A 10,404-nucleotide genomic window follows, 5' to 3' on the forward strand; every position below is an offset into this window, starting at 1 on the left:
ATAATCTCCTTATCTTGATCCTTAATCACACTGGCAAAGTCCCTTTTCCCATACAAGGTAACATTCGCAGCTTCTGGGGATTAGGATATGGACATATTTGGGGTCCCCTTATTCAGCCTACAGAAGTACTATTTATGTTTTTGAATAATGACTCTTAATAATCAAACACTTAATAGAATTCTATTCTCTATACATACACTGGTACAATACCTTTTTAAAAACTTTATCTGTCCATCTCAATCTGTTTTCTGAAATAATGCTTCTTGAAAGCTGTATGACTCTTTTTAGGGATTTATCATAATTTATTTAGCTGTTGCTTTATAATTTTTAATTATTAGGAATCTTGGTTTTAAGTAATAGGAATCCAACTCTAGTTTGCTTCAGCAATGAGAGGAAGTTATTGGCTCTGGAAATTTGATGAAGTGTTGAGCAATCAGTCTTCGTGGTAATCAACAGAGTTTCAGGAGCCACTGAAACCAGGGAATCTAGTAATGTCAGGACATACTCTATCTTTTGTCCTTTTCACATTCTCTCACTGAGGTCTGCTAGTTTTCCACATGTCATGATTTCATCCACTGGGGAGGGTTCGGTTGACCACAAGCCATCTGTCTAACCAGGTCTGTGCAAGCCCTCTAAGAAAAAGCGAAACCTCATTTCATCATAGCCTGAACTTAATCCCAAGGAATTCAGTCACAGGTACTGGTGATATGGGTCCTTGCTGCTCAGAATGGTCCACAGCTGAATTGCATCAGCAACACTTGGGAGCTTGTTAGAAATGCAGAACGTAGGTCCTGTTCATGACATAATGAATCACAATCTGGATTGTAACAATATTGCAGGTGGTTTGTTTGAGAAGCATTATTCTAGTAGCTGCCTTATTTCTCCCCTTCCATTTTGTGGATGTTAACAAAGCCTGTGTTGACTGACCAAAGGTCAGGGTTTATAATTATAAGGGGAATGGATGAAGATGGTCCAGTAACACAGGGTGAAAACAACTCCACAGGCATGAGAACCACACTCCTACCAACTGATCATTATCTCTACATGGCGATTTCTCACATTGGGGGTAGCTAAACCAAAATAGCCAAGATCTGCAGCTGTGTCATCAATAAGTTGTCTAAAGCACCCCAGGAAAATATGGCCTTGTTGAGTAAATCAGGGATTTCTCTGGTTTGGGTTCTGTCACAACTTGGCTTACCCTAGAGAATCAGCTAGTTTGTCCTTTCATATGTTTGTTATTAAAGTAACACAATGGGCAGACAAGGGTAAAGCTGGTGTGATGCAGTATCATTTTGTTGGTTACCTGTGAGGCTTTTTTCCCATTCTACACAAATCACCTGTGGAGACTTGCTTCTAGGATTGCTGTGATTCTTTTCCTATTAAGAAGTATGTAGTTTTCAAACTTGCTGGTAAGGGAAATGTCCAACCATTGTAGCACCTAGAAAGAATACTAAAAAAATTTAAAGAATGATTTTTTTAAAAGAATGATTTTTTAAACATTCCTAAAACATAGCAATTGGTAACATGTATCGATCAAGGGAGAGGCTTAATATGGATTTTGATATCAGATACACCTGTAGTGTCACAGAGTGAAAAAGGATACAAAATCTTCTGTACTTGGGTCCAAACCTTATAAGGGATATTAGGATCTATCAGACAAGATGCTTTTTAGTCACAAGTAATAAAACATTTACAATCCCACCAGATCAAATAACAAGAGCATTGATTCTCTCGCCTACCACCTGTCCAGAGAGAGGGCAACTATAGGCACTGGAGGTCTGGGGTTCATTTCTGTTTTTCTTTAGTTCTTTCAGTTCTGCTCTCCTCTGTTGGCTTTATCTCCAGAGTGACAACAAGGTGGCCACTTATTCCAGGCATCAGTTCTTATGAATCATTGGCCCAAATTTCATCGTATGGTCATGTCTACACCAGAAGAAAAAGACATGGGTCCTCATGATTGGTTTAGCCAAATTAAAAAAAAAAATTCTGTGTAGACTTGAATATAAGACTAGCCTTTCTAGAAACAGGATGCTCAGAGTAGTATGCATACAGTAAAAGCAGAATTCTGTTAGGAGAGCAAATGGCGGGTGCACAGATGTATGTTGGGCAGGCAACCAACAGTGTTTATTTCAAGCAGTCAGAGCAGCGTCTACAGCCAAAATTTGGGCAGTGACAGCATGCTGTGGCTTTAGTGAAAGACTTGAGGAGAAGGAACAATCACTCTCACAAAAGTCATCATATTAACAAAGAGGTTTTCCAGTGGCTTTTCTTGTGAAATGCATATAAATTGCTTTACCAGAGGTAGGACATCAGAGATACAAAGTACTTCAGGGAATGGATCCTGTCACATTTTTCTTCTAATTCTTCAGATGAGAGGTGAGGCTTTGGGGATCTTTTAAACTATAGGTGGGAAGAGGGAAGTGGGGCAACATGAAGAATCCTTGTGCAGATAGAAATGTTCTGAATGTTGACTGTACCAATATCAATAACCTAGTTGTAATATTTTACTATAGATTTGTAAGATATTACCATCAGAAGAAACTGGGTAAAGGGTACCAAGGAATACTATTTCTTACGATTGCATGCAAATCTACAATTATTTCAGAAAAGTTTAATTAAAAGATTGCATTCGGGATGCCTGGGTGGGTCAGCAGTTGAACATCTGCCTTTGGCTCAGGGTGTGATCCCGGGGTCCTGGAATGGAGTCCCACATCAGGCTCCCCACAGGGAAGCTGCTTATCCCTCTATGTCTCTGTGTCTCTCTCATGAATAAATAAATAAAATATTTTTTAAAAAGAGACTGCTGGGATTCCTGGGTGGCGCAGCGGTTTGGCGCCTGCCTTTGGCCCAGGGCACGATCCTGGAGACCCGGGATCGAATCCCACATCAGGCTCCCGGTGCATGGAGCCTGCTTCTCCCTCTGCCTGTGTCTCTGCCTCTCTCTCTCTCTCTCTCTGTGACTATCATAAATAAATAAAAATTAAAAAAAAATTAAAAAAGAGACTGCTTTACATTAGTATTTATCTTGATTAGTGAGTTCTTTCATGTCCCCTTAAATTTTTCTCCAGTGGTGGTACCTCTCTTGCCTCCCCCTAGACCCACCCCATACTCCACGCTTAGGCTGAATGCCACTTCCCCCCCGCTAAGATGTGCCTTTTTACTGCGGCAAAATTACTTCACATAAAACTTACCATTTTCATCATTTTTATGTGTACAGTTCAGTGGCATTTATGTGTATTCACATTGCCGTGCAACTAGTACCTCCAATTGTCTCTAGAATTCTGTTCATCTTCCCAGACTGTTTCTGTAGCCATTAAACAATAACTCCCTCATCCTTCCTCCCCAACAGCTCCTTGCAATTACCATTCCACTTTCTGTCTTTATGAATTTGACAACTCTAGGCCTCACATAAGTGAAATCATAGTTATTTATCCTTTTGTGATGAGACTGTTTATTTCAGTTAGCATAATGTCTTCAAAGTTCATCCATATAGTGTAGCATATGTCAGAATTTTTTTTTAAAAGATTTACTTATTAGAGCGGGGGTGGTCAGAGGGAGAGGGAAAGAGACTCTTATGCATACTCCTCACTGAGCACAAGCCGAACACAGAGCTTGATCCCACAACCTGAACCAAAAGCAAGAGTCAGATGCTTAACTGTACCACCCAAGTGCCCCAGAATTTCTTTCCTTTTTAAAGCTGAACAATATTCTGTTGTATGTATACACCACACTGTTTACTCATTCATCAGTCAGTGAACACTGGCCTCCTTCTACATTTTGTAAATAATTGCTATGAACAATGGTATACAGACAGCTCTTCTAGTCCTTGCTTTTCACTTCTTTGGGAGTATATACCGAGAAGTGGAATTGCTGGGTCATGTGGTATTTCTATGTTTAACTTTTTTCAAAAAAGGTTTTATTAAAAAAAATTTATTTTATTTATTTATTATGAGAGATACACAGAGAGGCAGAGACATAGGCAGAGGGAGAAGCAGGCTCCATGCAGGGAGCCTGATGCGGGACTCAAACCTGGGACCAGGATCACTCCCTTAGCCGAAGGCAGATGCTCAACTAACTGCTGAGCCACCCAGGCATCCCTAACTTTTTTTTTTTTTTGAAGATTTTATTTGAGGGACAGAAAAAACCTGAGCCAGAGAAAGGAACAGAGGGGACAAGCAGACTCACGCCGAGCACAGAGCCCAATGTGGGGCTCGATCCCAGGACCCTGGGATCATGACCTGAGCTGGAATCAAGGGTCAGTCATTTAACTGACTGAGCCACTCAGGTGCCCTGTATGTTTAATTTTTTAATGGAACCATCCCACTGTTTTGATTACTATAGCTTTGTAGTATATCTTGAAATCTGGGATTATGATACCTCCGCTTTGTTCTTCTTTTTCAAAATTGCTTTGGCTCCTTAGGGGTCTTTTGTGGTTCCATACACATTTTACAATTATTTTTCTAGTTCTGTGAAAAATGCTTTTGGCGGTTGTTTTGTTTTGTTGTGTTGTGTTTTTTTTCCCAGCTTGATATCCTTTATTTATCTATCATTCTTAAATGACAAATCTACTTTTCAAAAATGAAATCTTGCTATTACTGAGGATATCTTCAACATTTTCCGCAACTCCAAAATCAGGAATATTTTACACAACTGGAATTCTTTGCTTTTTAAAGTGATTACTATAAATGTATACATATATACTCATTTGCTTGTGCTTGCCATAAAGTGAAATTACAGCCTGTGACATCTCATAATTGATAAAGTTAGAGCCAAGCCATTTATACAACTTCTAGTTATATCTCTTTGAGACTCTCCAAGAGCAAATTAACCAATATATGCCACTTACTGAAAAGGAAAAGAGAAAAAAAATCCTTCATGGTCTTTCATTCATTTCATCAATTAGGACACACCAGGCAGCATTTTTCTCTATAATCTGGTCTTTCTTATGACCTGAATTTCCCATTGCTGCTCATTCTGTCCAGTACAATTTTTCCTATCATCAGCATCCATTGGTTCAGTTTTTACATTCATCCCTGCTTCTGAATTGGGGAAATCATCAGACGAAGAAGCCAAGCAATTCTGAATCATCTCAATGACTCATTCCAGATGTTTCTGAAACTGCTCAGCTGTTTCAAGGCGTTGACATTTCTGGACCTCCATCATGACTCTCAATGTCTCTCTCGCTTGGTGGGGTTGGTATTCATTTACGAGATGATACACATGTACAAAAAGTAGCTTAAAATCTTCCAGTTTATCTTCTCATTTTATACTCCCAGGGCTCCTTATCAAGATACCTAAGAGGTCTAAGAAATTAATAACATATTGAATTTTCTCCATTCTTTCTTGTGATCAAACTGCTTAGGATGAAGTCCTTCAATGTTCTGGCTTTCTAAAGGGTGGATGATAGAATCATCACATTGGAACTGATTGACAAACATCATAGACCTATCTTTTATTGGAGGTGGAGGCTTGGGAGCTAGTGAATGTTTTCATCTGTATATTCCTTGATGTACTACATTGGAGGTGGTGGAAAGGGAAGTCACTTGTGGCTCACTTATAACGGAAGATCAAGAACCCCAGCTCAGGGTTTACACTGGAGCTTTCAGTGTTTTGATAGGGATTGCACTGAATCTGTAGATTGCTTTCAGCAGTATAGATATTTTAGCATTAATTCTTCCAATCCATGTGCATGGACTATCTTTCCATTTGTTTCCGTCCTTCTTTCATTAATGTTTTATAGTTTCAGATTACATGTCTTTCATCTCCTTGTTAAAATTATTCCTAGGTACTCTTTTAGGTGCAATGGTAAATGGGATTGTTTTCTTAATTTCTCTTTCTGCTACTTCATTATTAGTGGATAGAAATGCAACAGATTTTTGTATATTAATTTTGTCTCCTATAACTTTATTGAATTTATTTTGTCAGTTCTAATAGTTTTTTGATACCATCTTTAGGGGTTCCATATATAGTATCATGTCATCTACAAATAGTGATAGTTTCACTTCTTCCTTACCAATTGGAATGGCTTTTTTTTCTTCTTGGGTGATTGCTGCAGCTAAGATTTCCAGTACTATGTTGAATAAAAGTGGCAAGAGTGGACATCCGTGTCTTATTCCTGATCTTAGAGGTAAAGCTTTCAGATTTTCACCATGGACTGTGATGTTAGCCATGGATTTTTCATATATGGTCTTTATTATGTTGAGATATGTTCCCTCTACACCCACTCTGTTGAAGCGTCTGGGTGGCTCAGTCAAGTAAATGTCTGCCTTTGGCTCAAGTCATTATCCCAGTGTCTTGGGATTGAGTCCCTCAGTGGGGAGTCTGCTTCTCCCTCCACTTGCTCACAAGTGTGCTCAATCTCTCTATCTCTCTCTCTCTCTCTCTCCCTTCTCCTCCCTTCCTCCCCCTTTCCCCTTCTGAAATAAACAAATAAAAAATTTTAAAAAAGTTTAAACCCACTCTGTTGAAAGTTTTTATCATGAATGTATGTAATATTTTGTCAAATGACTTTTTAGAATCTATTGAAATGATCATATCCTTTTTCTTGTTGATGTGATGTATCACATTGATTAGCAAATATTGAACCACTGTTGCATCCCTGGAATAAATCCTACTTCATCATTATGAATGGTTTTTTAATGTATTGTTGAATTCAGTTTGCTAATATTTTTGTGGGGATTTTTGCATCCATGTTCATCAGAGATATTGGCCTATAGTTTTCTTTTTCTCTTTTGCTTTTTTTTTTTAATAGTGTTTGGTTTTGGTATCAAGGTAATTTTGAGTCTTCCCTCTCTTTTCTTGGTAGGTTTAAAGATTTGTCCATTGTGTTTTCCAAAAACCAGCTTATTTTCACTGATCTTTTATTGTTGTTTTAGTCTCTCTTTCATTTATTTCCCCTTGGATCTTTGTTATTTTCTTAAAATGCTAATTTCTAGTTCATAACTTTAGGCAAATAAATTCTTGTCCCTATGACGTAGCTTCCTCATCCACAAAATGGAATGGCAGTTCTCAGTTCCTAGAGATTTTGTCAGGATTAAACAAGATAATTCATGTAAAATGATTAGTTCAGAAATGGGTATATATTAAATGCTAGTTAAATGTTATGTAACCATATTGGAGCATGATAAGCACAGTGTCCATGTAAAAATGTGTACATATGGTAGGAAGGGATAGAGTTAGAGGAATGTTCATTTTATTTAATGTCCCAATTTTCAGGTGACAGGGCATCTGAGTGTTAAAAATTCAACCTTAGGGGGGTGTCATGGATATTCGACCTATGTGGTCTCAGAGTTTCATGATTGGTTTAATGTTCTGTTGTCACCATCTTGAAATTCTTTTTTTTTTTTTTTTAAGGATTTTACTTATTTGTTCATGAGAGACAAAGAGAGAGAGGCAGAGACATAGGCAGAGAGAGAAGCAGGTTCTATGCAGGAAGCCTGATGTGGGACTCGATCCTGGGGCTCTGGGATCACACCCTGAGCCAAAGGCAGACGCTCAACCACTGAGCCACCCAGGCGTCCCACCATTTTGAAATTTTTATTTTTCAGCAAGGGACCTTACTTTTTTCCCCCACTCATCTGGAAGTTTATGTAGGCAATCCTGCCTCGCCTTATATCTTCCCATATTTTCCAGAGAAGGCAAGACTGAAAGAGTCACTACCCCCCATAGCAGAGACCAAAACTTTTCCTGGTACCCTAGCAACATGGGAAGTAAATTCAACCTGATTAGCAGATGTTCTACTCTGACATAATCCCATCTCTTTGCGACAGCTCTTCATTCAAGGATGCTCCACCATCCCATAAAATAATGCCAACGCTCAAGTGGAATCCTCCTTGGCTTTATGAGTATGGGTGTGGTGGACTGTATATGGTTTTCTCTTCAACTTTTTAGATTTGGGTATTATTACTTGATCATTTTTCATTAGGCCAAAGGGTTTTGTGGACAAGATTAGGGCTCTGCTCTGCTACAGTAAACAATAAAAATCTGTGGGTCTTAAAGAAATAGTGGAGGCTCAAGAAGAAACATACATAAAATCATTAAGCTATATTTTTAGAGGTATTTCTAACTTGTCAAAAGCATTCTGAAGTCTGTGTTGCTAATGAGAGACATTCTTGGGATTTTATAGACACTGAGTTGGGAAAGAATTTCTCTGTGAGATGACCAAGGTTGTAGCCAGTAAAATGATCCAGCAGAGCAATATTGCATTTGGAGCCAACAAGTTCGAATCCTGTTTGTCCAGGTGCAGTGTTCATGTGCAAATCTATCTACTCAGACACTCTGCTACCCTGGCCTGCCAACACAGATAGGTGTGCAGTGGGCTGGTAGGCTTATTCACAGGAAGGCTGCAACTCACAGAAAAGTGGGGGGTATCCAGAGTGGGAGCCTATAGCTCCTCTTGGTGAAATGATGTGCCTGGAATAACAAAGGAGAGAAATCAAAACAAAATGAAGCCACAGCAGGAACGTTCCAACCAAGCTTAGAAGTGATGAAAGCGGAAAGAAAATTTAGCTGGAGTTCAAACTGTGGCTAGGGTTATGACAGTTAATAAATCAGTAAGTCTGGAAAACGTTAAGTCTCACAATAAAATTAGGAAGTTGCATTACACTGTCATTCAACTAGTGTTATGAAAAAAACTCAATTATTAACACGTGTGTCTCTTCTCTGGCGGTATCTTTCATTTATTCATTAGTAAGGCTTGCCTTCTCCCAGAGACAGTTGTACATTGTTAAATTGGGTCCTGCCACTTGTTAGCTATGTGGCCTTGGGTGGATTATTTAGGATCTCTGAATCTCAGTTTCTTCATCTGTGAATTGGATTTCATAATAACTATCTTTTTGGGTAGTGGCTTTCAAATATTTTGGCAGTAACTGGTGTAAGGAATATCATCTTATATCATTGCATCGTATGCTACATATACAAATTTCTTATACATTGTCTTTCAGGGCCATTTTGCCCTTCCCTGTTTACAAAAGTCACACTATGTGCTGGACACAGTAGATAATGAATGAACATAGTAGATGCTCAATGAAGTAAATGGAATCGAACAACTCCACTTTTCATCACCAGCTCAAGTGCTAAGGTGAGCAGAAATTCATGTGGCAGATGAACCAAGACCTCTTCCAGGAGATGAGTCCCATCTTAGGGCAACTTTTCTGTAAGACAGCCTGTCACTCTGGATTTTGAGGGGCATAACTAGACATATTTGGTCCACCTGACCTAATATAGGATCCCAAGTTCTGCTATACCAAGAGTTTATTCCATAATCTGAAGCTCTATGTTCATTTCTTCATCCTACAACAGTGATCTTAACACCCACCTCACAAGGAGATGATGTAATGAAAGCAAAAGTTCCTGGGAGCAGTTGTGAAAATAAGTTCTCTATAAACCCTCGGTCGAATGGGACTTCTGCCGTTTGTAGACCACCCATCAAATCATAGCTCTTTGAAGTTCCCTTAGATGAAAAAATATCACTGAATAGGAATCCTATATAAGCTATTATTTTTCCAAATTAAAATTAGAATTTCATATATAAATATTTATGTTCATGACACATGCAACCAATGTACCTTTTGGCCTCTGGTTTGTTTTATAATGGCATCTTCCAGCTGGATTTGGTTTTGGAGAGAGCTCCCTCTAAACACTAGAACAATAGATTTGAGTTATACTGACAAAGGAAATTCTAAAGGCCTGTGGAGCTTATTGATTTATTCATCTGTGCATTAATTCATTCAACAGACTTTGAGCAATCACTTTTTTGCCAGGAACTGTGATAGGTGTAGGGATACAGAAGCGAAAGAGACTATCTTTGCCCCAGGAGCTAACATTCCTGTGGAAGAAGCAGACACATGAACAAACTATACTGCAATATGGCTAGGCTATAATAATAAAATAAATATTTGCTGATTTCCCTCTATGTGCCAGAGACTGTTCTGGGGCTGAGAATACATTGTGTACACACAGCATTTGCCATCAAGAACTTATATACTAGTGTTGGGGAAAGTTACGATTTGGCTCTTACAGGCACAAAGGTGAAGGCAACTAACTTTGCATGGTGGAATCATGGAAGACTTCCTAGAGGAGAAGATGTTTGAGCTGAGACTTAATGACTGAGCAGAGGCTTTTCAAATGAAGGTTATGGGAGGTGGAAACTATGGGGAAGGGCATGTGGAAGAGATACGGCTTTTGTTCAGAGCAAATAGCATCTACTAATGTATATGTGGTTATATCTGAGGGAGTAGGAAGTGATGAAAAGGTCAGCTCATAAAGGAACTTAAGGAGTTTGGATTTCATTCTGTAGAATGCTTTATGCTTTATGCTTTATGCAGAGGATGAACTGTAAGACTTGTATTTTAAAACGATTTTTCAACACCATAAGGAAAATAGATTTCTTGGCAGTAGGACTGA

At 38.7% G+C, this 10,404-nt stretch overlaps 1 pseudogene; it reads right to left on the reverse strand.

Annotated features, from left to right (window-relative positions):
- Window positions 1-4,873: 4,873 nt before the first annotated feature.
- LOC100687037 lies at window positions 4,874-5,533 on the reverse strand (annotated as a pseudogene).
- Between the last annotated feature and the right edge of the window lie 4,871 nt (window positions 5,534-10,404).

This window comes from Canis lupus, chromosome 13 (assembly GCF_011100685.1).
Source record: "Canis lupus familiaris isolate Mischka breed German Shepherd chromosome 13, alternate assembly UU_Cfam_GSD_1.0, whole genome shotgun sequence".
Lineage (NCBI taxonomy): Eukaryota > Metazoa > Chordata > Mammalia > Carnivora > Canidae > Canis > Canis lupus.